Here is a 27493-nt window from a genome sequence, read left to right as displayed (position 1 = left end):
TGAGAGTGGGGGACCGGGCAGCAGTGCTGGAGCCCTGGCTAGAGACCCGGGGTGGCCTGGAGTCACATGCTGGTGAGGGCTTGTAGTTCTGGAGCACGATTAAGTCAGCCGTAGATCATCCCAGGGACAATATGGAGAATAAACTCAAGAAATGGAATTTAAAGTTTACCTTCAGACAAGGGAGGCAAATGCAACCAACAGGGTGGCCTGGGGAAAGCTTGATCGAGAGGGCGCCGCCCACTGCAACGACAACCACCACTGAAGGCTGGGCACCCATGGTGCGAGTGGGGGACCGGGCAGCAGTGCTGGAGGCCTGGCTGGAGCCCAGGGGTGGCCTGGAGTCACATGCTGGTGAGGGCTTGTAGTTCTGGAGCAAGATTAAGTCAGCCGTAGATCATCCCAGACACAACATGGAGAGTAAACTCAAGAAATGTAATTTAAAGTTTACCTTCAGACAAGGGAGGCAAATGCAACCAACAGGGAGGCCTGGTGATAGCGCGTCCGATGTGGGACAGCAAACTGCAATGACAAAATCAGCCTCAGGCTGGGCCCCCCTGGTGTGAGTGGGGGACCGGGTTGCAGTGCTGGAGCCCTGGGTGTGGTGCTGGAGACAAAGGCTTGTGAGGGCTTGTAGTTCTGGAGCAAGATTATGTCAGCCAAAGATCATCCCAGGGACAATATGGAGAATAAAGTCAAGAAATGGAATTTAAAGTTTACCTTCAGACAAGGGAGGCAAATGCAACCAACAGGGAGGCCTGGTGACAGCTCGTCCGATGTGGGGCGGCACACTGCAATGACAAAATCGCCCTCAGGCTGGGCCCCCCTAGTGTGAGTGGGGGACCGGGTTGCAGTGCTGGAGCTCTGGGTGTGATGGTGAAGACAGAGGCTGGTGAGGGCTTGTAGTTCTGGAGAAAGATTATGTCAGCCAAAGATCATCCCAGGGACAATATGGAGAATAAACTCAAGAAATGTAATTTAAAGTTTACCTTCAGACAAGGGAGGCAAATGCAACCAACAGGGAGGCCAAATAACTTTATTCTCAAAAAAATAAATGTTGTGTTGCAATTCAGATTAATTCAGGTTAATACAAATAAACACAGTGGTTAATACACAGTGGTTTCGTCGAGTTCTGTTGTTCACAGTCCCCTGATGCAGGATCTTCACATGTTCTGCATCCTCATTCAGGGTCCTCCAGTGTTCATCAGCTTATTTGAGTCTCTGAGTCCATTCTTAACATAGTTGACACCCCCACGTAGGCTCCCAAACTATTGTCCTGAAACAGAGAAAATATCTGCCAGTATCTTTTGTATACAGACATCACAAATCACAAATGTACTTCCATTACAAGAGATACATCAAACATCAAACATCAAACATGAGTACACATACTATTTCCCCCCTTGGGCACTCGCCCACAAGGAAGAGAATAGAAACACAAAGTCTATAATCATGCAAAAAAGGAAAGAAACATAATATAATAATACACTTGCAACTACTACGAATATTTATCCACCACAGTGGTGACAATCTCCTCCTCCTCATCGTCCTTGAGGAGTGGCATCTGAACCGAATCGCCAGGCATGACTACACCTATCCATCGGAGTATCATCGCCTTTACACATGTCAACGACAGCGTGCAAAAACAAAACAATATCCCTAGTGACACAATGACCGCGCTAAAGACTTGTAGAAGCATAACTCCCACAGGGCCAAACCTCTCCTGAAGCCACGCAGTCGCAGACGACCCCGCGCTTTCAGAGGGACCAAACGCATCCCTAATTTTCTTCAACGCCTCGATCACATTGGTCATATTGTCCGCATTATCAGGGATCAAAGTGTAGCAAGCATCACCTGTTAGGTTCAATGCCAAGCACAAACCACCTTGCTTGGCCAGAATATAATCAAGGGCCATGTCATGTTTCAACAGAGTTAGTCTGTGACTCCTCTGAGTATTGGATAGATGTTCAAAGCCCTTTATCGTCTCATTTGCAAAACCTTGTAGCGTATACGTGATATTGTCGATATGTTCCGCTAAAAATACAACCCCATACCATGGAAATAAACCCAGGCCCCATTTTTCTCCCAAGCTGATTCTCCAATGACAGGATTCGAGATTGTGAAATTCTGCCAAGTTTCTCTTGAGTCTAGATCCTGGAGCAGCCGCAGAGCGGCTCTGATCAGGATCAGAGCCTACCTGAAGCGCAAACACTTCATAAGGGAGTTTCAATGTAGCCATGTAGAAACATCCAACCCAATTATGAGGCAAAAACAAATACGCCGCGTCCCCACATATCCACCAGATGTCCCTGAAAGTGCCAATCGTCACATCTGCGGGCAAACGATCACTCACGACCATTATGGATATGTCCGGCCTATTTTTATTTCCCTTGAAAGTTACTGGATACACCCTTCCTCTATAAGATTGATCCGAATCAGGCACCGTCATGAGATATTGTCTGCAATCTGACACCCCTAAAAACACTCCCTTACCAGCATAAGTATCGTTGGCACAAAAACATGTAGGAACTCTCCCAGTTTTCACCCCAATAGAATCAGGTACTGCTGCTAAAAGATCATCCTGTTGATCCAATAGATTAATGTATGGCAGCCCTCTGTAAGGATCGCAAATACCGGTGTTCTCATCCATCGACACATTTCTCGATCTAAGGTCCATACCCCTTTGGAGATGGAAAAGCCAGGTCAACAAAGAAAATTGACACTCGTAAGGCAACGGCTCTGCTATTGCCTCTAGAATTGAAGGCCAAGTGCTTGGTGAAGGCACTCTTACGATGCATTGGCCCTTTACTGATGCTTGTGATCTCACTGCATGAGTTAGCTGTTGAAACCACAAATTTTTCGCCGCAAATGGATCCGAAATCTCCAAGACAAATGAATCGAATCCAAACGCTGTCCATCTGTGATTACGTCTCGCCTTGGCACGCGAAGTTTTGTGCCTGTGATCACGTCCCGCCTTGGCACGTGAAGTTTTGTGTCGCCCTTCTGAATCCCGTAAGGCTACTCCCGGGTCAATTCGCTTTGGAATAGATTCGGTTGTAACAACTGTAGTTGTCATAGTCGTAGATTGAACCACACTGTCATCTTTTGGAAACAGAGTCGTCTCCGCCCGTCGCGTTGTCATCGTCGGAATAGTAACAGCTTGTAGAGTGACATGAGTACTTGAAGATGTGGTCAACAGCGTCATAGTCTGCTGAGTAGTAATTAGTGAAGTTGTGGTGGTTGAACATTGGTTTGATTGGATTGTATCGATGACACCTGACCAGGTTGACCTGTCATGACCACTGCTTGTGTTTTCTCTTTGTGTTTATTATCGCCTAGCTGCAACTGATTGAGTTTTCTGAGAGTCTCCTGCTCTTGAGTTTTCAGGTCAGACTCCTTCTTACGAAAAAGTTCAACCTGATGGGCAATGTGATCAATGTACACGCTTTTGGCCATGCCGCCGAGACCAACCACCTCTGCTAATTTACTGCGTACTGCCAGTGGCAGTCCCTGTTGGATTTTAGTCCGCACAATAGATTGTTCCATTTGATTAGCGTCGGGGTCATTGCCGGTAACGTTTCTCCAAGATTGGAGAGCTCTTGGCACATAAGCCCTGGGATTCTCATGATCTCCCAACGGCTCTATTAGAATGTTGTCAGGGTGTACGTTTGTTGGGAAGGCATCACGCAACGCACCCCAAAATTGACCTCTATATGCAGCAAATAATTCAGCATCATTTACCGCTGTACCTATGAAGCGAAGCATCTTAGCCTTCTGCAAAAGTTCCTTCATAGCAGTGTAAGACAGTCAAATCCACATCCTGAAGTGTTTTCTCTAACAATGGAAGTTCTTCAAAGACGGGGGTTACAACTGTATCAATCTCACCTATTGTAATTAACTAACATGATTTACATGTCGCGGGAAAGGAACCCCCGAGGGCCAAAAGGTATCTCCTTGTGTTTGTTGGATTTGCATTCAAGGACTGTCTCTGCCTTTTGTTTAGAACTTTCCTTTGAAATGTTGTGAGTGTCAGTGCGAGAGGTATGAAGGTCTTGGTGATCTATTGTTGCTGTGGAAAATTACCCCTGATGACCAAAAGGTTCCCGAGTAGGAAGAGTAGATCTGATTTGAATCTTTTAAATATGCATTTTAGCAGTGTCTCTGTTCTGGGAGGATATTTAAGGGAAGGAAAAAGAATCTGAAGGCTTCTCTTTTTTCTCTCCTTTTCTGGGACCCACTCTCTCTTTTTTTCTCTCTCCTTTTCTGGGACCCACTATCTCTCTCTTTTTCCTCTCCTTTTCTGGAACCCACTCTCTTTCTTGATTCTCTTTTTCACTCTCTCTCTCTCTCTCTCTCTCTTCTTCTTCTTTTTCTTTGACTTCTTGATTTGTTTTACCATCATTTTTACACAACCGGTCTATTACATTTTTGCTGCATTTTTACTCTGGACATCGCAATAAACTGGTATGTTATCCATTCCCCTTCAATATTAACTTGTTGAGACTTTTGTTTCTATGTGGAGAGCAATCTGACATCAGATATTGATTTAGTCTTCAGTTATATGGTAAATTCATTTGAGTAATGCTTGTACTCTTTACCTCTGAGTTGAATAGAAAAGATTGAGTGTCATGTTTTTCTAACTATTGAGTTGGAAGATATAAACCTCTGAATATCTCAACCTAGATGTCTGGGCTGTTCTTCTATGTTAAGAAGGTCACTGAATGCTTTGTCTATATCTGCCATCACTGAACTAAGATAGGGATTAATCAGAATCCCAAAGACCTTAGTTATATGGTAAGTTTCACTGGACATTATTCAAACCCTTAACCTCTGAGTTGGTCAGATAAGATTGGGTATCATGTTCAATAACCTCTGAATACTCCAACCCAGACATCAGGCTATTCTTCCATGTTTAATGAACAAACTGAATAGTTTTGTTAATTTATAGAAGCCATCCCTGAACTGAAGACTAATGTCAGATCACGAGAATTTTATTATTATTGAGTCTATATTCTTAATTGTTAATCAAGTCTTTCTCTCAATCAAGATATAATCTTCTGTTAAACCTTTAACAAGAGGATTATTTTTCTGCATCACCTCAAGTGGTGTTATGGGTTTAGCAACGACCTCCGTCATTTTCGTCTTTCGCGGGGTTTATCTATTGTAAAAAAAGAACTGAAAGGTTTCCGATATGGGCTCTCAATCTAAAAAATAAACTCAGTTATGAATTCTAAAAAATTGACCCTTAATTTTCAAAAACAGAGATAACAAAGGCAAAGCAAGATAATATGCACCGAGCCAGAAAAAGACAAAAGATTAAAAAATGACCTGTAAAAAATCAGAGTATGCAAGAATAGTTCGGAATGTGTATAAACGTATTTTATGTCCTTCTGAACCTGTTCAAAAGGAGGCCACAAGAGAACAAGCGTAAATTCCAAATCATAAACAATATATGTATATATATAAATTTCACTGGCCTTAAATGCAAGACCTCCATGCCGTCACCAACAGGGCAACTCGTCCTCCTGTCTGCCTCCAAAGGATCCAGGTTCAGATGAATCACAAATACAGAAAAGGAAAAGAGAAAAAAATTAGATAATAAATAAACTGGTAAAATTCTCTAAAGAAAACACAAAGCTTATTTACTTTTTATTATTAATTACTGAGAAATCATTATTTTAGTTTATAAAGTTATAAACAATTATTATCAAATTATAAACAGCCATCAACAAAAGTTAATAAACCGCTCTATCATAGTAGACCTACTCCCCCCCCCCCCTTTTTTTTTTCTTTTTTTTTTTTTATCTCAAAAAACTGTGAGGAGGGGGTGAGGAAAAAGAATAACCCCCACTTGTAGGAGGAGCAAACAAGCCCCGCCCCTCGAGGCAGGGAAGAACTTCCAGTCCACACTTGACCACCGAAGGTGAAACACCCCACTCAGCTCCTTGGGAGCCAGGCGCACCAACCCCTGACTGACCACACAAAGAAAGACCACGCCCTAGTCCAAAAAAAAAAAAACCCCAAGGCCAAAATAACCCAAAATGAACCAAAATAAACGCACACAATCCTTATGAGAAAAGAAAAACCCACAAAATCACCCAATCCTGAAACAAACAAAGGAAAATTCTTTATTTCCACACATTTCTTTATCTAGCCCCCCTTGCACGCGCTCTTCGCTCCGGCTGCTCATTCACAGCCAGCGCCACACGCACACAAGAGCCAGCACATTCAACGCATATGTGTGTTGGTGCAACAAAAAGTCACTGATGAGGCTCCTCTCTTCACCACCTCAACAGAGACCTCCAAAAATGTTACCTAAGCAAAAAGTCCTCATTTGGGCTCATAGAAATTAACTTCAAAATATTCTAAAAAGTCCTCATTTGGGCTCATAGAAATTAACTTCAAAATATTCTAATAAACAATAAAACGTCCTAGCTGGGGCTCATAAGTTATTATTACTTATATTCAGTCTATGCAAAAGTCCCCAGTAGGCTCATAAACTTAACAATGAGGGAATCAACTCAACCTCTCCACATACATCACTATATTTCTAATATCAGCTCTAACACAGGTGATGTAAAACTCCAAACTTCCAACTTCTCCACACACAAAGAACATCAAGACAGACACACAGAGAACAAAAACAAACCCCAGTCACTCCTCCTCTCATACACACACACACATGCACATCCCCCCAAAAGAAAAACACAGACAACGGTACCCGACAAAAATAACACAGTCACACACTCCTAACCGGCATATCAACTACGGCCGCAAAGAAAAAGACTACAGCATAAAAATTATGCAAACTAAATTTGTGCTACCTTGAAGTGTGGAGATCAGATCAAACGGCATCAAACATCACTCGTCAGCATATGCCAGAGAGGTCATTTACAACCTGATATTTAACCCACAGTTCCAGCTGCCCGAAAGCTGCTGACCAGAATATCCCTAACGGACATCCAGGATTTCACAGCCACGTATGCTAGACGGCCTCCCAGAGGGCTTAGGTCAAATCCCGTGGCAGCTCGAGCGAACGTCCCAGACGCTCAAAACACGTGCACAAAGAAAACACTTCACTAAACAGGGAACTTCTTGGGGGAGCCGTAAAACAACAAACTTCACTAAAGAGCGAACGTCCTGGAGAAAACTTAAAACAACAAACTTCACGAAAAACTGAACATACTGGCCACCAATCGAACCTACACGTCGCTGAAAAGCGACTTTCCAGGGGAACTAAAACAAAAATCTTCGCATATCAGCGAACTTCCCAAGGTATCCTAAAACATTTAAAATAATAAAAAAAAGAATTTTGACGAAGGGTCCTACAACATCAACACCCAAATCCACACCCACACAAATGATCTTTATACAGTGTGACCAGACGACAGCCAGCCAAAGGCCTAACTGAACCAGCCAACACTCCTAAGATAAAAGGAACATTGTGCATTATTATCTTTTGTCGACAAGGAGCAGCAGTCAGGCCAAGGAAGCAGATGGCGACAGCGTCAGCAGCCACAGCAGATCCTGTTCGTGACGCCAAATTTGTGGTGAATTCTTCTGGTGGATTCAGGTGATGTAGATGTTGAAGGAGTCTTCACTGACACAGACTTAGTTGGATAAAAACTGGTTTATTTCAAAGAAGTCAAGAGTCAGACAGCCACCATGGAACGCCTGGGGATGTCTCTGGGCCAGATGTGAGCAACTCCAATGATGCTTTGTTCGCATCACCTTTTATGCCTCCCAACAAGAAGAGGAGGAAGATCCAGGATATGGGGGGGATGTATGCATTCATAGTTACACCCCTAATGGCCATCTGGTTTCAATCTAATAACAGTGGTAAGAACAAAACCATAAATGGACAATAATTCCACTTTTTGGGAGGAAGGCAACAGAGGGTTCAGATTGAGTTCACATTCTGCCATGTATCAAATGATGTCATATGCATAGGAAGGCAGCAGCGGGTTCAGATACTACACAGGCCAGAGCTCTGGGTGCGATGGTGAAGACAAAGGCTGGTGAGGGCTTGTAGTTCTGGAGAAAGATTATGTCAGCCAAAGATCATCCCAGGGACAATATGGAGAATAAACTCAAGAAATGTAATTTAAAGTTTACCTTCAGACAAGGGAGGCAAATGCAACCAAAAGGGAGGCCTGGGGAAAGCTTGATCGAGAGGGCGACGCCCACTGCAACGACAACCACCGCCTAAGGCTGGGCACCCCTGGTGAGCGTGGGGGACCGGGCAGCAGTGCTGGAGCCCTGGCTGGAGCCCCGGTGTGGCCTGGAGTCACATGCTGGTGAGGGCTTGTAGTTCTGGAGCAAGATTAAGTCAGCCGTAGATCATCCCAGGGACAATATGGAGAATAAACTAGAGAAAGGGAATTTAAAGTTTACCTTCAGACAAGGGAGGCAAATGCAACCAACAGGGAGGCCTGGTGACAGCTCGTCCGACATGGGACGGCACACTGCAATGACAAACTCGGCCTCAGGCTGGGCCCCCCTGGTGCGAGTGGCTGACCGGGTTGCAGGCCAGAGCTCTGGGTGCGATGGTGAAGACAAAGGCTGGTGAGGGCTTGTAGTTCTGGAGAAAGATTATGTCAGCAAAAGATCATCCCAGGGACAATATGGAGAATAAACTCAAGAAATGGAATTTAAAGTTTAACTTCAGACAAGGCAGGCAAATGCAACCAAAAGGGAGGCCTGGTGAGAGCTCATCCGATGTGGGGTGGCAAACTGCAATGACAAAATTGCCCTCTGGCTGGGCCCCCCTAGTGTGAGTGGGGGACCGGGTTGCAGTGCTGGAGCTCTGGGTGCGGTATTGAAGACAGAGGCTGGTGAGGGCTTGTAGTTCTGGAGAAAGATTATGTCAGCCAAAGATCATCCCAGGGACAATATGGAGAAAAAACTCAAGAAATGGAATTTAAAGTTTACCTTCAGACAAGGGAGGCAAATGCAACAAACAAGGAGGCCTGGGGAAAGCTTGATCGAGAGGGCGACGCCCACTGGAACGACAACCACCGCCTATTGCTGGGCACCCCTGGTGAGAGTGGGGGACCGGGCAGCAGTGCTGGAGCCATGACTGGAGTCCCAGGGTGGCCTGGAGTCACATGCTGGTGAGAGCTTGTAGTTCTGGAGCAAGATTATGTCAGCCAAAGATCATCCCAGGGACAATATGGAGAATAAACTCAAGAAATGGAATTTAAAGTTTACCTTCAGACAAGGGAGGAATATGCAACCAACAGGGAGGCCTGGTGACAGCTCATCCGATGTGGGGCGGCAAACTGCAATGACAAAATTGCCCTCTGGCTGGGCCCCCCTACTATGAGTGGGGGACCGGGTTGCAGTGCTGGAGCTCTAGGTGCAGTGCTGAAGACAAAGGCTGGTGAGGGCTTGTAGTTCTGGAGAAAAATTATGTCATCAAAACATCATCCCAGGGACAATATGGAGAAAAAACTCAAGAAATGGAATTTAAAGTTTACCTTCAGACAAGGGAGGCAAATGCAACAAACAAGGAGGCCTGGGGAAAGCTTGATCGAGAGGGCGACGCCCACTGGAACGACAACCACCGCCTATTGCTGGGCACCCCTGGTGAGAGTGGGGGACCGGGCAGCAGTGCTGGAGCCATGACTGGAGTCCCAGGGTGGCCTGGAGTCACATGCTGGTGAGAGCTTGTAGTTCTGGAGCAAGATTATGTCAGCCAAAGATCATCCCAGGGACAATATGGAGAATAAACTCAAGAAATGGAATTTAAAGTTTACCTTCAGACAAGGGAGGAATATGCAACCAACAGGGAGGCCTGGTGACAGCTCGTCCGATGTGGGGCGGCACACTGCAATGACAAAATCGCCCTCCGGCTGGGCCCCCCTACTATGAGTGGGGGACCGGGTTGCAGTGCTGGAGCTCTAGGTGCAGTGCTGAAGACAAAGGCTGGTGAGGGCTTGTAGTTCTGGAGAAAAATTATGTCATCAAAACATCATCCCAGGGACAATATGGAGAATAAACTCAAGAAATGGAATTTAAAGTTTACCTTCAGACAAGGGAGGCAAATGCAACCAACAGGGAGGCCTGATGACAGGTCGTCCGACATGGGACGGCACACTGCAATGACAAACTCGGCCTCAGGCTGGGCTCCCCTGGTGCGAGTGGCTGACCGGGTTGCAGGCCAGAGCTCTGGGTGCGATGGTGAAGACAAAGGCTGGTGAGGGCTTGTTGTTCTGGAGAAAGATTATGTCAGCAAAAGATCATCCCAGGGACAATATGGAGAATAAACTCAAGAAATGGAATTTAAAGTTTACCTTCAGACAAGGCAGGCAAATGCAACCAACAGGGAGGCCTGGTGAGAGCTCATCCGATGTGGGGCAGCAAACTGCAATGACAAAATGGCCCTCTGGCTGGGCCCCCCTAGTGTGAGTGGGGGACCGGGTTGCAGTGCTGGAGCTCTGGGTAGGTGCTGAAGACAGAGGCTGGTGAGGACTTGTGGTTTTGGAGAAAGATTATGTCAGCCAAAGATCATCCCAGGCACAATATGGAGAATAAACTCAAGAAATGGAATTTAAAGTTTACCTTCAGACAAGGGAGGCAAATGCAACCAACAGGGAGGCCTGGTGATAGCGCGTCCGATGTGGGACGGCACACTGCAATGACAAAATCAGCCTCAGGCTGGGCCCCCCTGGTGTGAGTGGGGGACCGAGGTTGCAATGCTGGAGCCCTGGGTGTGGTGCTGGAGACAAAGGCTTGTGAGGGCTTGTAGTTCTGGAGAAAGATTATGTCAGCCAAAGATCATCCCAGGGACAATATGGAGAATAAACTCAAGAAATGGAATTTAAAGTTTACCTTCAGACAAGGGAGGCAAATGCAACCAACGGGGAGGCCTGGTGACAGCGCGTCCGATGTGGGACAGCACACTGCAATGACAACCTCGGACTCAGGCTGGGCCCCCCTGGTGCGAGTGGGGGACCGAGGTTGCACTGGCGGAACTCCTGGTGCGGTGGTGAAGACAAAGGCTGGTGAGGGCTTGTAGTTCTGGAGAAAGATTATGTCAGCCAAAGATCATCCCAGGGACAAGATGGAGAATAAACTCAAGAAATGGAATTTAAAGTTTACCTTCAGACAAGGGAGGCAATTGCAACAAACAAGGAGGCCTGGTGAAAGCTTGATCGAGGGGGTGCCGCCCACTGCAACGACAACCACCGCCTATTGCTGGGCACCCATGGTGAGAGTGGGGGACCGGGCAGCAGTGCTGGAGCCATGGCTGGAGTCCCAGGGTGGCCTGGAGTCACATGCTGGTGAGAGCTTGTAGTTCTGGAGCAAGATTATGTCAGCCAAAGATCATCCCAGGGACAATATGGAGAATAAACTCAAGAAATGGAATTTAAAGTTTACCTTCAGACAAGGGAGGCAAATGCAACCAACAGGGAGGCCTGGTGATAGCGCGTCCGATGTGGGACGGCACACTGCAATGACAAAATCAGCCTCAGGCTGGGCCCCCCTGGTGTGAGTGGGGGACCGGGTTGCAGTGCTGGAGCCCGGGGTGTGGTGCTGGAGACAAAGGCTTGTGCGGGCTTGTAGTTCTAGAGCAAGATTATGTCAGCCAAAGATCATCCCAGGGACAATATGGAGAATAAACTCAAGAAATGTAATTTAAAGTTTACCTTCAGACAAGGGAGGCAAATGCAACCAACAGGGAGGCCTGGGGACAGCTCGTCCGATGTGGGGCGGCACACTGCAATGACAAAATCGCCCTCAGGCTGGGCCCCCCTAGTGTGAGTGGGGGACCGGGTTGCAGTGCTGGAGCTCTGGGTGCGATGGTGAAGACAGAGGCTGGTGAGGGCTTGTAGTTCTGGAGAAAGATTATGTCAGCCAAAGATCATCCCAGGGACAATATGGAGAATAAACTCAAGAAAGGGAATTTAAAGTTTACCTTCAGACAAGGGAGGCAAATGCAACCAACAGGGAGGCCTGGTGATAGCGCGTCCGATGTGGGACGGCACACTGCAATGACAAAATCAGCCTCAGGCTGGGCCCCCCTGGTGCGAGTGGGGGACCGAGGTTGCACTGGCGGAACTCCTGGTGCGGTGCTGAAGACAAATGCTGGTGAGGGCTTGTAGTTCTGGAGCAAGATTATGTCAGCCAAAGATCATCCCAGGGACAATATGGAGAATAAACTCAAGACATGTAATTTAAAGTTTACCTTCAGACAAGGGAGGCAAATGCAACCAACAGGGAGGCCTGGTGACAGCGCGTCCGACATGGGACAGCACACTGCAATGACAACCTCGGACTCAAGCTGGGCCCCCCTGGTGCGAGTGGGGGACCGAGGTTGCACTGGCGGAACTCCTGGTGCGGTGGTGAAGACAAAGGCTGGTGAGGGCTTGTAGTTCTGGAGAAAGATTATGTCAGCCAAAGATCATCCCAGGGACAAGATGGAGAATAAACTCAAGAAATGGAATTTAAAGTTTACCTTCAGACAAGGGAGGCAATTGCAACAAACAAGGAGGCCTGGTGAAAGCTTGATCAAGGGTGTGCCGCCCACTGCAACGACAACCACCGCCTATTGCTGGGCACCCATGGTGAGAGTGGGGGACCGGGCAGCAGTGCTGGAGCCATGGCTGGAGTCCCGGGGTGGCCTGGAGTCACATGCTGGTGAGAGCTTGTAGTTCTGGAGCAAGATTATGTCAGCCAAAGATCATCCCAGGGACAATATGGAGAATAAACTCAAGAAATGTAATTTAAAGTTTACCTTCAGACAAGGGAGGCAAATGCAACCAACAGGGAGGCCTGGTGATAGCGCGTCCGATGTGGGACGGCACACTGCAATGACAAAATCAGCCTCAGGCTGGGCCCCCCTGGTGTGAGTAGGGGACCGGGTTGCAGTGCTGGAGCCCGGGGTGTGGTGCTGGAGACAAAGGCTTGTGAGGGCTTGTAGTTCTGGAGCAAGATTATGTCAGCCAAAGATCATCCCAGGGACAATATGGAGAATAAACTCAAGAAATGGAATTTAAAGTTTACCTTCAGACAAGGGAGGCAAATGCAACCAACAGGGAGGCCTGGTGACAGCTCGTCCGATGTGGGGCGGCACACTGCAATGACAAAATCGCCCTCAGGCTGGGCCCCCCTAGTGTGAGTGGGGGACCGGGTTGCAGTGCTGGAGCTCTGGGTGCGATGGTGAAGACAAAGGATGGTGAGGGCTTGTAGTTCTGGAGAAAGATTATGTCAGCCAAAGATCATCCCAGGGACAATATGGAGAATAAACTCAAGAAATGGAATTTAAAGTTTACCTTCAGACAAGGGAGGCAAATGCAACAAACAAGGAGGCCTGGGGAAAGCTTGATCGAGAGGGCGACGCCCACTGGAACGACAACCACCGCCTATTGCTGGGTACCCCTGGTGAGAGTGGGGGACCGGGCAGCAGTGCTGGAGCCATGACTGGAGTCCCAGGGTGGCCTGGAGTCACATGCTGGTGAGAGCTTGTAGTTCTGGAGCAAGATTATGTCAGCCAAAGATCATCCCAGGGACAATATGGAGAATAAACTCAAGAAATGGAATTTAAAGTTTACCTTCAGACAAGGGAGGAATATGCAACCAACAGGGAGGCCTGGTGACAGCTCGTCCGATGTGGGGCGGCACACTGCAATGACAAAATCGCCCTCCGGCTGGGCCCCCCTACTATGAGTGGGGGACCGGGTTGCAGTGCTGGAGCTCTGGGTGCAGTGCTGAAGACAAAGGCTGGTGAGGGCTTGTAGTTCTGGAGAAAAATTATGTCATCAAAACATCATCCCAGGGACAATATGGAGAATAAACTCAAGAAATGGAATTTAAAGTTTACCTTCAGACAAGGGAGGCAAATGCAACCAACAGGGAGGCCTGATGACAGGTCGTCCGACATGGGACGGCACACTGCAATGACAAACTCGGCCTCAGGCTGGGCCCCCCTGGTGCGAGTGGCTGACCGGGTTGCAGGCCAGAGCTCTGGGTGCGATGGTGAAGACAAAGGCTGGTGAGGGCTTGTTGTTCTGGAGAAAGATTATGTCAGCAAAAGATCATCCCAGGGACAATATGGAGAATAAACTCAAGAAATGGAATTTAAAGTTTACCTTCAGACAAGGCAGGCAAATGCAACCAACAGGGAGGCCTGGTGAGAGCTCATCCGATGTGGGGCAGCAAACTGCAATGACAAAATTGCCCTCTGGCTGGGCCCCCCTAGTGTGAGTGGGGGACCGGGTTGCAGTGCTGGAGCTCTGGGTAGGTGCTGAAGACAGAGGCTGGTGAGGACTTGTGGTTTTGGAGAAAGATTATGTCAGCCAAAGATCATCCCAGGCACAATATGGAGAATAAACTCAAGAAATGTAATTTAAAGTTTACCTTCAGACAAGGGAGGCAAATGCAACCAACAGGGAGGCCTGGTGATAGCGCGTCCGATGTGGGACGGCACACTGCAATGACAAAATCAGCCTCAGGCTGGGCCCCCCTGGTGTGAGTGGGGGACCGAGGTTGCAATGCTGGAGCCCTGGGTGTGGTGCTGGAGACAAAGGCTTGTGAGGGCTTGTAGTTCTGGAGAAAGATTATGTCAGCCAAAGATCATCCCAGGGACAATATGGAGAATAAAGTCAAGAAATGGAATTTAAAGTTTACCTTCAGACAAGGGAGGCAAATGCAACCAACGGGGAGGCCTGGTGACAGCGCGTCCGATGTGGGACAGCACACTGCAATGACAACCTCGGACTCAGGCTGGGGCCCCCTGGTGCGAGTGGGGGGCCGAGGTTGCACTGGCGGAACTCCTGGTGCGGTGGTGAAGACAAAGGCTGGTGAGGGCTTGTAGTCCTGGAGAAAGATTATGTCAGCCAAAGATCATCCCAGGGACAAGATGGAGAATAAACTCAAGAAATGGAATTTAAAGTTTACCTTCAGACAAGGGAGGCAATTGCAACAAACAAGGAGGCCTGGTGAAAGCTTGATCGAGGGGGTGCCGCCCACTGCAACGACAACCACCGCCTATTGCTGGGCACCCATGGTGCGAGTGGGGGACCGGGCAGCAGTGCTGGAGCCATGGCTGGAGTCCCGGGGTGGCCTGGAGTCACATGCTGGTGAGAGCTTGTAGTTCTGGAGCAAGATTATGTCAGCCAAAGATCATCCCAGGGACAATATGGAGAATAAACTCAAGAAATGGAATTTAAAGTTTACCTTCAGACAAGGGAGGCAAATGCAACCAACAGGGAGGCCTGGTGATAGCGCGTCCGATGTGGGACGGCACACTGCAATGACAAAATCAGCCTCAGGCTGGGCCCCCCTGGTGCGAGTGGGGGACCGAGGTTGCACTGGCGGAACTCCTGGTGCGGTGCTGAAGACAAATGCTGGTGAGGGCTTGTAGTTCTGGAGCAAGATTATGTCAGCCAAAGATCATCCCAGGGACAATATGGAGAATAAACTCAAGACATGTAATTTAAAGTTTACCTTCAGACAAGGGAGGCAAATGCAACCAACAGGGAGGCCTGGTGACAGCGCGTCCGACATGGGACAGCACACTGCAATGACAACCTCGGACTCAAGCTGGGCCCCCCTGGTGCGAGTGGGGGACCGAGGTTGCACTGGCGGAACTCCTGGTGCGGTGGTGAAGACAAAGGCTGGTGAGGGCTTGTAGTTCTGGAGAAAGATTATGTCAGCCAAAGATCATCCCAGGGACAAGATGGAGAATAAACTCAAGAAATGGAATTTAAAGTTTACCTTCAGACAAGGGAGGCAATTGCAACAAACAAGGAGGCCTGGTGAAAGCTTGATCAAGGGTGTGCCGCCCACTGCAACGACAACCACCGCCTATTGCTGGGCACCCATGGTGAGAGTGGGGGACCGGGCAGCAGTGCTGGAGCCATGGCTGGAGTCCCGGGGTGGCCTGGAGTCACATGCTGGTGAGAGCTTGTAGTTCTGGAGCAAGATTATGTCAGCCAAAGATCATCCCAGGGACAATATGGAGAATAAACTCAAGAAATGTAATTTAAAGTTTACCTTCAGACAAGGGAGGCAAATGCAACCAACAGGGAGGCCTGGTGATAGCGCGTCCGATGTGGGACGGCACACTGCAATGACAAAATCAGCCTCAGGCTGGGCCCCCCTGGTGTGAGTAGGGGACCGGGTTGCAGTGCTGGAGCCCGGGGTGTGGTGCTGGAGACAAAGGCTTGTGAGGGCTTGTAGTTCTGGAGCAAGATTATGTCAGCCAAAGATCATCCCAGGGACAATATGGAGAATAAACTCAAGAAATGGAATTTAAAGTTTACCTTCAGACAAGGGAGGCAAATGCAACCAACAGGGAGGCCTGGTGACAGCTCGTCCGATGTGGGGCGGCACACTGCAATGACAAAATCGCCCTCAGGCTGGGCCCCCCTAGTGTGAGTGGGGGACCGGGTTGCAGTGCTGGAGCTCTGGGTGCGATGGTGAAGACAAAGGATGGTGAGGGCTTGTAGTTCTGGAGAAAGATTATGTCAGCCAAAGATCATCCCAGGGACAATATGGAGAATAAACTCAAGAAATGGAATTTAAAGTTTACCTTCAGACAAGGGAGGCAAATGCAACAAACAAGGAGGCCTGGGGAAAGCTTGATCGAGAGGGCGACGCCCACTGGAACGACAACCACCGCCTATTGCTGGGTACCCCTGGTGAGAGTGGGGGACCGGGCAGCAGTGCTGGAGCCATGACTGGAGTCCCAGGGTGGCCTGGAGTCACATGCTGGTGAGAGCTTGTAGTTCTGGAGCAAGATTATGTCAGCCAAAGATCATCCCAGGGACAATATGGAGAATAAACTCAAGAAATGGAATTTAAAGTTTACCTTCAGACAAGGGAGGAATATGCAACCAACAGGGAGGCCTGGTGACAGCTCGTCCGATGTGGGGCGGCACACTGCAATGACAAAATCGCCCTCCGGCTGGGCCCCCCTACTATGAGTGGGGGACCGGGTTGCAGTGCTGGAGCTCTGGGTGCAGTGCTGAAGACAAAGGCTGGTGAGGGCTTGTAGTTCTGGAGAAAAATTATGTCATCAAAACATCATCCCAGGGACAATATGGAGAATAAACTCAAGAAATGGAATTTAAAGTTTACCTTCAGACAAGGGAGGCAAATGCAACCAACAGGGAGGCCTGATGACAGGTCGTCCGACATGGGACGGCACACTGCAATGACAAACTCGGCCTCAGGCTGGGCCCCCCTGGTGCGAGTGGCTGACCGGGTTGCAGGCCAGAGCTCTGGGTGCGATGGTGAAGACAAAGGCTGGTGAGGGCTTGTTGTTCTGGAGAAAGATTATGTCAGCAAAAGATCATCCCAGGGACAATATGGAGAATAAACTCAAGAAATGGAATTTAAAGTTTACCTTCAGACAAGGCAGGCAAATGCAACCAACAGGGAGGCCTGGTGAGAGCTCATCCGATGTGGGGCAGCAAACTGCAATGACAAAATTGCCCTCTGGCTGGGCCCCCCTAGTGTGAGTGGGGGACCGGGTTGCAGTGCTGGAGCTCTGGGTAGGTGCTGAAGACAGAGGCTGGTGAGGACTTGTGGTTTTGGAGAAAGATTATGTCAGCCAAAGATCATCCCAGGCACAATATGGAGAATAAACTCAAGAAATGTAATTTAAAGTTTACCTTCAGACAAGGGAGGCAAATGCAACCAACAGGGAGGCCTGGTGATAGCGCGTCCGATGTGGGACGGCACACTGCAATGACAAAATCAGCCTCAGGCTGGGCCCCCCTGGTGTGAGTGGGGGACCGAGGTTGCAATGCTGGAGCCCTGGGTGTGGTGCTGGAGACAAAGGCTTGTGAGGGCTTGTAGTTCTGGAGAAAGATTATGTCAGCCAAAGATCATCCCAGGGACAATATGGAGAATAAAGTCAAGAAATGGAATTTAAAGTTTACCTTCAGACAAGGGAGGCAAATGCAACCAACGGGGAGGCCTGGTGACAGCGCGTCCGATGTGGGACAGCACACTGCAATGACAACCTCGGACTCAGGCTGGGGCCCCCTGGTGCGAGTGGGGGACCGAGGTTGCACTGGCGGAACTCCTGGTGCGGTGGTGAAGACAAAGGCTGGTGAGGGCTTGTAGTCCTGGAGAAAGATTATGTCAGCCAAAGATCATCCCAGGGACAAGATGGAGAATAAACTCAAGAAATGGAATTTAAAGTTTACCTTCAGACAAGGGAGGCAATTGCAACAAACAAGGAGGCCTGGTGAAAGCTTGATCGAGGGGGTGCCGCCCACTGCAACGACAACCACCGCCTATTGCTGGGCACCCATGGTGCGAGTGGGGGACCGGGCAGCAGTGCTGGAGCCATGGCTGGAGTCCCGGGGTGGCCTGGAGTCACATGCTGGTGAGAGCTTGTAGTTCTGGAGCAAGATTATGTCAGCCAAAGATCATCCCAGGGACAATATGGAGAATAAACTCAAGAAATGGAATTTAAAGTTTACCTTCAGACAAGGGAGGCAAATGCAACCAACAGGGAGGCCTGGTGATAACGCGTCCGATGTGGGACGGCACACTGCAATGACAAAATCAGCCTCAGGCTGGGCCCCCCTGGTGTGAGTGGGGGACCGGGTTGCAGTGCTGGAGCCCGGGGTGTGGTGCTGGAGACAAAGGCTTGTGCGGGCTTGTAGTTCTAGAGCAAGATTATGTCAGCCAAAGATCATCCCAGGGACAATATGGAGAATAAACTCAAGAAATGTAATTTAAAGTTTACCTTCAGACAAGGGAGGCAAATGCAACCAACAGGGAGGCCTGGGGACAGCTCGTCCGATGTGGGGCGGCACACTGCAATGACAAAATCGCCCTCAGGCTGGGCCCCCCTAGTGTGAGTGGGGGACCGGGTTGCAGTGCTGGAGCTCTGGGTGCGATGGTGAAGACAGAGGCTGGTGAGGGCTTGTAGTTCTGGAGAAAGATTATGTCAGCCAAAGATCATCCCAGGGACAATATGGAGAATAAACTCAAGAAAGGGAATTTAAAGTTTACCTTCAGACAAGGGAGGCAAATGCAATCAACAGGGAGGCCTGGTGATAGCGCGTCCGATGTGGGACGGCACACTGCAATGACAAAATCAGCCTCAGGCTGGGCCCCCCTGGTGCGAGTGGGGGACCGAGGTTGCACTGGCGGAACTCCTGGTGCGGTGCTGAAGACAAATGCTGGTGAGGGCTTGTAGTTCTGGAGCAAGATTATGTCAGCCAAAGATCATCCCAGGGACAATATGGAGAATAAACTCAAGACATGTAATTTAAAGTTTACCTTCAGACAAGGGAGGCAAATGCAACCAACAGGGAGGCCTGGTGACAGCGCGTCCGACATGGGACAGCACACTGCAATGACAACCTCGGACTCAGACTTGGCCCCCCTGGTGCAAGTGGGGGACCGAGGTTGCACTGGCGGAACTCCTGGTGCGGTGGTGAAGACAAAGGCTGGTGAGGGCTTGTAGTTCTGGAGAAAGATTATGTCAGCCAAAGATCATCCCAGGGACAATATGGAGAATAAACTCAAGAAATGGAATTTAAAGTTTACCTTCAGACAAGGGAGGCAAATGCAACCAACAGGGAGGCCTGGTGACAGCTCGTCCGATGTGGGGCGGCACACTGCAATGACAAAATCGCCCTCAGGCTGGGCCCCCCTAGTGTGAGTGGGGGACCGGGTTGCAGTGCTGGAGCTCTGGGTGCGATGGTGAAGAAAGAGGCTGGTGAGGGCTTGTAGTTCTGGAGAAAGATTATGTCAGCCAAAGATCATCCCAGGGACAATATGGAAAATAAACTCAAGAAATGGAATTTAAAGTTTACCTTCAGACAAGGGAGGCAAATGCAACCAACAGGGAGGCCTGGGGAAAGCTTGATCGAGAGGGCGACGCCCACTGCGAACGACAACCACCGCCTAAGGCTGGGCACCCCTGGTGAGAGTGGGGGACCGGGCAGCAGTGCTGGAGCCCTGGTTGGAGCCCCAGGGTGGCCTGGAGTCACATGCTGGTGAGGGCTTGTAGTTCTGGAGCAAGATTAAGTCAGCCAAAGATCATCCCAGGGACAATATGGAGTATAAACTCAAGAAAGGGAATTTAAAGTTTACCTTCAGAAAAGGGAGGCAAATGCAACCAACAGGTAGGCCTGGTGATAGCGCGTCCGATGTGGGACGGCACACTGCAATGACAAAATCAGCCTCAGGCTGGGTCCCCCTGGTGTGAGTGGGGGACCGGGTTGCAGTGCTGGAGCCCTGGGTGTGGTGCTGGAGACAAAGGCTTGTGAGGGCTTGTCGTTCTGGAGCAAGATTATGTCAGCCGAAGATCATCCCAGGGACAATATGGAGAATAAACTCAAGAAATGGAATTTAAAGTTTACCTTCAGACAAGGGAGGCAAATGCAACCAACAGGGAGGCCTGGTGACAGCGCGTCCGACATGGGACGGCACACTGCAATGACAAACTCGGCCTCAGGCTGGGCCCCCCTGGTGCGAGTGGCTGACCGGGTTGCAGGCCAGAGCTCTGGGTGCGATGGTGAAGACAAAGGCTGGTGAGGGCTTGTAGTTCTGGAGAAAGATTATGTCAGCCAAAGATCATCCCAGGGACAATATGGAGAATAAAGTCAAGAAATGGAATTTAAAGTTTACCTTCAGACAAGGGAGGCAAATGCAACCAACAGGGAGGCCTGGTGACAGCGCGTCCGACATAGGACGGCACACTGCAATGACAAACTCGGCCTCAGGCTGGGCCCCCCTGGTGCGAGTGGATGACCGGGTTGCAGGCCAAAGCTCTGGGTGCGATGGTGAAGACAAAGGCTGGTGAGGGCTTGTAGTTCTGGAGAAAGATTATGTCAGCCAAAGATCATCCCAGGGACAATATGGAGAATAAACTCAAGAAATGGAATTTAAAGTTTACCTTCAGACAAGGGAGGCAAATGCAACCAACAGGGAGGCCTGGGGAAAGCTTGATCGAGAGGGCGACGCCCACTGCAACGACAACCACCGCCTAAGGCTGGGCACCCCTGGTGAGAGTTGGGGACCGGGCAGCAGTGCTGGAGCCCTGGCTGGAGCCCCAGGGTGGCCTGGAGTCACATGCTGGTGAGGGCTTGTAGTTCTGGAGCAAGATTATGTTAGCCAAAGATCATCCCAGGGACAATATGGAAAATAATGTCAAGAAATGGAATTTAAAGTTTTCCTTCAGACAAGGGAGGCAAATGCAAACAACAGGTAGGCCTCGTGACAGCACGTCCGACATGGGACGGCACACTGCAATAAAAAACTCGGCCTCAGACTGGGCCCCCCTGGTGCGAGTGGCTGACCGGATTGCAGGCCAGAGCTCTGGGTGCGATGGTGAAGACAAAGGCTGGTGAGGGCTTGTAGTTCTGGAGAAAGATTATGTCAGCCAAAGATCATCCCAGGGACAATATGGAGAATAAACTCAAGAAATGGAATTTAAAGTTTACCTTCAGACAAGGGAGGCAAATGCAACCAACAGGGAGGCCTGGTGATAGCGCGTCCGATGTGGGACGGCACACTGCAATGACAAACTCGGCCTCAGGCTGGGCCCCCCTGGTGTGAGTGGGGGACCGGGTTAAAGTGCTGGAGCTCTGGGTGCGGTGCTGAAGACAGAGGCTGGTGAGGGCTTGTAGTTCTGGAGCAAGATTATGTCAGCCAAAGATCATCCCAGGGACAATATGGAGAATAAACTCAAGAAATGGAATTTAAAGTTTACCTTCAGACAAGGGAGGCAAATGCAACCAACAGGGAGGCCTGGGGAAAGCTTGATCGAGAGGGCGACGCCCACTGCAACGACAACCACCGCCTAAGGCTGGGCACCCCTGGTGAGAGTGGGGGACCGGGCAGCAGTGCTGGAGCCCTGGCTGGAGCCCCAGGGTGGCCAGGAGTCACATGCTGGTGAGGGCTTGTAGTTCTGGAGCAAGATTATGTTAGCCAAAGATCATCCCAGGGACAATATGGAAAATAAACTCAAGAAATGGAATTTAAAGTTTACCTTCAGACAAGGGAGGCAAATGCAACCAACAGGGAGGCCTGGGGAAAGCTTGATCGAGAGGGCGACGCCCACTGTGTTGGTTTTGTTCTTTTATCCAATCTTATGCTACCAAACTGCGTGTTCGTTGAATGAAGAGAATAGTAGACAAATGAAATCTTAAGAAGTTTTAGTAACAGAAAAAACAAGATACTTGGTACAGAGCTCCGGAGGCTTAACCCTAACAACAACAATGTGTTATCAGATGCCAAGTCTGATCCATCTGTCCCTTACACCATCTTAAATACAGAAACAAACAGTAATAAAATATGTAGATGTCTTCTTCCATGTCGTCCTCCTATTGGCTGTCCGATGGTGTAGCCTTCCCCGTTTTAGGCTAATCTGTGGCAGGAAACAAGTCCTTATTTGGCCGGGAGCCAAATAGTCCATCCTCCTCTCGATCTGGTCTGCTGGAAACTTTCCTGCCATAAAACCCTGAGGTGAAAAGTTCGTGTTCCCGTGCCTGAAAGGGTCACAAACTTTATGGGGGGTAACAAATGCAGTTTCTGTGCTCACCCCCACTTTGATCACCCCAAGTCACTGTTCCTGAGGCTTAATCAGTCAAACAGTATCTGTCTTTACTCCGAGGTTCTGAATGGTACTGATAAGAATGGGCCAATGATTATAAGAGGACTGCATGTATTGACATTCATTACATTTAAACATTTAACTAACTGTAATACTTCTAACACATACATACAATATTTGCTAATATACTAACTCTCACTGCTATAATGCATTAAACTAAATATAGAATCACAACAGTCCCCCTTTTGGCCTAGCCTCCACTAGGCCAACCATAAACCAACTCAGAACACCTTAACAACTGCCTCCTCTTCCAAATCCTCCATCAATGGCGCCCTCTCCTTCTGAAATTGAGCCATTTGGTAGGGTGGGGGTTGTTTACCTTCTAATGCAGTAACAATAAGTCGATTACATAATGAGCGAATACACGGAATACAACAACAACCACACAAAACTAAACTAGTTACAGCTGAAATTAATGAGATTAATACAGATACAATAATCACTTTCCATTTTCCAAACATTCTATCTAACCATTTTCTCAGAGGATTATCAATGCCCGAATTTTCCTTCAACTCTTCTGACAAAGTCCTCAGGCCTTCTAGCGCCCGAGTTACTGAACCATCCGGGGCTGTGTTATTAGGAATAAAGATGCAACATTGATCACCAAACATAGAGCAGACACCACCTTTTTCAGCCAGGAGCATATCGAGTGCCATCCTGTTCTGAACTGCCACCAGCGAGGTGGCCGCCAGCTGCTCTGAAAGACCTGCAACAGCATCCCGAGTGAGGTTAGCCAGTCTCTGAACATTATAATGTATTTAATTAATCCGATCTATGTTTTTATTTGGGGTGACAGGGAACAACGCAGATAAAATTGGAATATTCTCAAATCCCGACGCCACCTGGTCAACCAATTTATACTCATCTGGAACACCTCTCGGAACCCCAATAGCATTGATGTAGGTGGGCGATCTCAAGTGGGATCGGCTGCTAGGGTCACTCTCCCTCCCCTGGCTCGTGGAGCAGGCACCCCCTTTTGACCCCAAAAGGTCAATGATAGCAAAAGTCGTAAATGGCGCCGGTGCCTGACCATTTGGAGGGACAACAGCAAAACAATTCCAACCCCCTTGATACCAAAATGGGTCTGCATGATGTACCATTTGAGCGTCTCCATTCCTACTGAGACACGTTTAGTTGCTTTTAGACGGCGCAAACATTGGTGGAGCTGTTTTGCTTGACATCACTGGGAAAAGGGCTGATAGAGTAGTACAATTAGGAGAATTATCATACAAATGTAAAGAAAGCATACATTGAAATCCTTGAGGGTCAGTGTCAATCAATAAGGGTGCCAGAAATGTACGCAGAACGGGACGAGCTGAGGAACAAGCCACACAATTTGTCATGTTTCTGTCTCTAACTGTAGATTGTATCCATTCAATCCAAATGTTGGTCTCACCATATCCCGTCGCCATCCGGACCACATCTCCTGCGGTCAGGTTTGTTACATCAACGGCGATAACCTCGGCCAACCCCCTCAACACAGGAATTGCTGTTGGTGCGGGACTTAATGCCACTGGGTCAATCCAATTAATTTCTATAATACCTTTTGGGTCCTGACCTGCTGCATTTACACCTAATACTAAAAACAATCTGTCACCTGTCCCGTCCAACCTCCTTTGTGGAGAATACTGCATATCCCTGATGGAGAGTAGCAGTGGATTTAAACCCCTATGTTTCTGTCCCCTCAACTGTCCCCTAGTAAATGTTATCTTGTCCCTATCATCCTTTGTCCAAAATGCTGGGACACTGGGACTCCAGTTCTGCCCTGTATACCAATGTACATAACTCCAATTTGGACACATTTCCTGAACCACCCCTTCCCCATATAAACAAGTATAATGCACCACGCTGTACATACATATATATACATCATAACTCCTCCATCCCTCCGGATTTCTACAGCCTCCTACTACATCACACAAGTCAAATTGAAATGTAATGTCACTTCCCCTAACATAATTTAACACCACCCCTGTGTAACCTAAACAAATCTCACCTATCCGCCCCTTGCACAAACCTAATAGCACAGGCAGTAATAAAACCCAAAACTTCATATTGTTTCCTGTTGATGTTCTTCACAGTTACGAAGTGATCTCCGAGGTGCAGCTGCCGGTGTGCACTGGCTCCAGTGATACCAGGTTTCACCTTTGCCCTGCAAACGAACAGTGTGGGTCGTACGCTCCACTACTTAGAATGGTCCTGTCCACCTCGGCTCAGTCCACTTTCTCTTAATGGCTTTCAAGAGAACCCACTCCGATGTGTCTGGAGTCCCCTGCTCTCCTTCACCTGCGGCTCCCGAGTTTACCTGTTGAGAGAAAACTTAAGAGAAATGCTATTAGTTTGATCACAATCGGATTATATGTCAAAAACAGTGATGGATTTAATAATAATTATCTGCTCTAGGTCCCGGAGAGGGAACACCCACCCAAGCTCAAAGGGGGTGAATCCTGTCCGGGAGATAACAGATCTTGCTGACATCAGGGCTATTGATAGCACCTGTGTCCACCTCATTCCACTGTGAGCATAAACCTTGCCAATTTGCTACTCAGCATTCAATTCATTTCCAGATTACTTTGTGATTAGTCATGAGAAACTGTACCAGAGCGTGTTTGAGGCCTCACGCTTCTCTTCTTCTTGGAGGTCTTTTAAATGTGAGTGCCAATCTAATCTAATTATTGTGGGAAAACCATGTGTGGATATATCAAATAATGAGAAACTTTATTATTGCTTTTTACTCTTCTACTTTTGTGGGAACCGCCTCCTGCCAGCAAGTGTATGCATCCACTGCCACCAGGAAGTATCAGAACCCATCTACCCTATCAATCAAATCTGTGTGGTCTATTAATTTTTTCTCACCCTGCCATTAGTGCAGTGGAAACTTTCCCTCATATGGCCAAATTGTTAACCTCACATTGGAATGTGTACATATCAAAAATTCTTTGCTAAACAGATACCATGAATGTGTCAGATGCCTCATCATTTGTAGTTTCCCACAGTGTATTAGGCCGTGGGCCTCTTCCAAGACAGCACCTATAAAACCGGGCGGGAGAACCGGTCGGCCACCTGGGCCCCGCCAAATGCCTTCCACATTCACAGCCCCCTTTGCCTCCAAACTGTCTTCTCATGTAGGGAGGCTCCCTGTTGTAGATGAACAAGAAAATTACACGGAGCTCAAAATCTCAAGGCAAACAGAAAAATGCATTGACCTAATCTAAACAAAACCATTCATATTGCGGACTGAATGCTGTCAAATTTGTCTCATGTCTTATAGCAGAGTCCGATGTCATAAGAAAAACTGATCTACCTTTCTTGCTCCCACTTCATATGCTGAACCCGTATAGTCACTCTCTTTCCCTTTCTCCTCGCACCTATGTTGTTCACCTTCCCCCGTACTATCTGCCATGTTAATCCCTTCATGTGTGGTGCAGTTCAAATCTTGTCTATCCTAGTCTGTCTGAGTGATGTCATAGTAAATGCTGCTGAGCTAACTAGTGATACTACGCTATGTGTTGTTTGCACTGTCAGGGCGTGACCCATCTCTGCATGTGCTGTTTTTTGCTGCCATGCCCCAAGCTTACGTTATGCTTACATACACTTTCCTATCTCCCCCTTTATTCTGAAAGAGAACACCGTTTACCGTGTGTTCTCCTTCAGAAATATCTAAAAGAAAAGGTCTTTATGGTCAGGGACTACCTATCTTTGGATGGCAAATATGACAACTTTGGAAACTGTGTGTCCACCCAATCTTGAACGAAGACAAGGCGTTTCATTACGTGGCCTAAATCTCTGGCCTGATGCTCAGCATGAATTGCCAGTAGGTATGAGGATAGGCCTCTTCAGCCATCCCATACCACTTCATCTATGCAGCCTACCTGAGCAGCCACACACCCGGGACTCATCAACAGACAAGGGACGCATGGACCCAAAGGTCCCTTCCAGTTTGCTTTCAAATGCATCCCGTAACACTTCATTTTTATCACAATCGTAGATTTAGGAGGCATGATAGGGGTCAGCGGGCAGAGTTAAAGGTCGGAGCATAGACAACCAGGGCTTTCAGCTTTGAACAGCAACAGTCTGCCAGTTCCAGGGGATGTTCCAAGTTCCAGTTCTTTCTTTGACTGTTGCTGAATTAGCATCCATTCACATGCGACATGTGGAATTCAGTTCAGTTCATCAGGACATCTCGCTTCTGTGATCTGCCAGCGCCTCATCCATATGAACTTCTGGTCACCATCACTGAAAGTCATCACAGTGACAATCCCCCTGCGTGCACTGGCCTTGCGGAGCAGCTCCTGGACTGGGAGCTTGTTGTTGTGGAGGACCCCCAGCCTGGAGGGTGTTGCCTTGCCCTGCTGTGGGCCAGGTAGGCGGGTCCAAGTCTCTCTGTGCTCTCTGCTGTTGTGCTCATGCACAGCTGTTTCACCACTGTCATCTTTTGTCCCCAGCAGTGACACTGATCTCAGCCGTAACCTGATGCCGCTGCCCCGCTCCTTACCCCCTTCTGCATCACCCAATTCTGCCCCCTCTAGGACTGCCCCAATAGGTGTCAGGAAATCAAATTGTCTGTGTTTGTCCCTGAGGGGGAGCCTGCTGAGGCAGCTGTTGGACCATTTGAAGGTCCTTCATTTTTCCTCCTTCCTTTAATCATTGACTCCACGCCTGGCCCCATCCAACTTGAGTTTCAACAACTGCTCCTGAGCTGACATAACGCTGTTGTTTTGCTCACCTCTTTTCTGAAGCAGAGGGGCCTGGAATGTTATCTGGACTCTTCTCTGCCTCCCTGCAGGCACCTCCTTATCACTGTCACTAATCAGTTGGTCCAGCATCCATTGACACTGCTCTTCAACAGACCAGGGATAGGGAGAAAAATCTCCCTGATCCCAACAATCTTTATTACCTTCCATT

Source organism: Nelusetta ayraudi, unplaced genomic scaffold, assembly GCF_046127955.1.
Source record: "Nelusetta ayraudi isolate G7.1 ecotype Tasmania unplaced genomic scaffold, CSIRO-AGI_Nayr_v1 ptg000044l, whole genome shotgun sequence".
NCBI lineage: Eukaryota > Metazoa > Chordata > Actinopteri > Tetraodontiformes > Monacanthidae > Nelusetta > Nelusetta ayraudi.
Note: the sequence above shows the minus strand (reverse complement) of the source record.